Source organism: Phodopus roborovskii, unplaced genomic scaffold, assembly GCF_943737965.1.
Source record: "Phodopus roborovskii unplaced genomic scaffold, PHOROB, whole genome shotgun sequence".
Lineage (NCBI taxonomy): Eukaryota > Metazoa > Chordata > Mammalia > Rodentia > Cricetidae > Phodopus > Phodopus roborovskii.
The window spans coordinates 1,898,474-1,900,559 of NW_026125729.1; positions in this window are offsets into that span (position 1 = coordinate 1,898,474).

Genomic DNA, 2,086 nt, shown 5'->3' on the forward strand with positions numbered 1-2,086 from the left:
ATTCTAAAATGAGTCAATAAAGAACGTAAAGTCAAATGTTATACATAGTGATTGAATTATGAAAGGAAAACTTTTGAAAGAACAAGTATTGATAAATGGAATGCAGTGGAAGTTTGCATTTGCACTCATGGGAAGATCCTCACTAAATGATCTATATATAAACAAGTAAAGGCATTTAATTAACTGTTTCTTTTAATTTGGGAGAAAATTATACTAAATAACTTCTCAGATGTTTTAAATTTTATTTATCCCCTTTAAAGAAGGAAATGTTTTCTCAAACAACTTAGGAGTTGTAATATTTTTAATTTATTTTATTTTTTTTCATTATTTTATTTTATTTTATATAACCAAGTCCATTTAAATGAAAACAAACATTTATAGACAATATTTGGGAATTTGGGCATTGTTCTTTCCAAACTACTTCCTGCTGGTAAGGGGTGCTGTCATGGGGGATTCAAAGAAGATTCAGAAATCCTGGCTGTAGTCTGTCAGGCTGCTTGGTCCAGCTGTTTTGAATGTAGGATCACCTGGTACTCTATTTCAGGAGGTCTGGCTTGAGCCAGCAAGGAGTTGTAATATTTTAAGTCTTACACTTCATTTCTCAAAATTGGCATTGGTTTCTTTTAATAAATTTCTATCCTATTGTGCCTGATAAATTTAAGTTTTTTCCCTAAGAGTTGATTTGATTCTTGTATGTATTAGTTATGAGAGCTGCTTAGTAATTCAATATGCTTCTTAACACTTTTTGTTCTGATTATTTCTTCAAAAAACCTTCCATATGTGGAGTTGTTGGGACAAATGTAGTGACTGTGTCAAATTTAATAGTTGCAAATAAGTTATCCACTGAAGAGGTTATGGTATAGTCTCTCTAACACTGTGATTCATTTTGTAATTGATCTTTTTACTTCTTTACTGCATAGAAAGTATAGATGGGTAATTTTTGTTATTTCAATTATTCTGACCTAATTTTACTTGTTCATTTACTACTTACATTTATTGTGAGAAACAAAAGATGAGGTAAATTGATAAATTGTATTATATGCCGTTTTCCTGCCTGCCTGGTCCCACAGCTGTGCCATCTGCAAATAACCCACAGAGACACTGTATTATATAAAGCTGCTGGCCAGTTACTAGTGTTTCCTATTGGTTAGCTCTGTCTTAAATATTAACCCATTTCTATTAAGTTAAGTATTTCCACGTGGTCTTATCTTATGGGAGAAAGGTTTCTTACCTTCTCCCCTAAATTCTCTACATTTTGAATCTCCCAATACTACCTCTATCAGAATCTTCCTTTTCTCCTAGTCCCACCTATCTTGCCTTCCTATTTGCCAACAGTGCTTTATTCATTAACCAATAAGAGAAACATATTTACGGAATGACATCTCCCATCAAAGTTGTGTTTTGGATTTTGGTGTTATTGCTTACATTATTCATTTATGTTGTTTTCAGATAGGTAATTGCCATATTTATCTTCAGATAGGTAATTGCCATATTTATCTATTATGTTTCCACAGCCATAGTTTTATTGAGTACTCCCCATTCACTATTACTCATTAAATAGCTCATCACTGAAATAGGAAAGAATAACTAGTAGTATGAGAAGGAAACACAAACACTTGTGTAGGCCTATATAATTGCCTCATGGATGGAGTTAATAAGTAATGAACAATAATATACAATTTTGAGTTTCACAAAGGTATGACTATTATAGTGAGTATGATGAATTACTTCAAATGTGAATATTTATTTCAAATTTCATAAACATGCACATGCCAGTACTATTTAATGTAAAGCTAAAGTGAAGATTTCCTTAAAAAACAGCTTAAATATTATTTTCTATAGACATGGTCTTCAAGTTATATAAATAATTTTGAAATTACATATGGTAATGATAAATATTTAAAAGACTGTCCCAATCTAATCTGGATGTTAAGTAAGATTATAAATAATTTCAAATAACATTCACATTCACAGACTCTATACATCATTTCTGTTTATTTCATGACATTTGTAAGAATTATAGTATCTTTGCCTAAAATATTTAATAATACTATCAACTGTTAACAATAAATTGGAAGTATTAAAA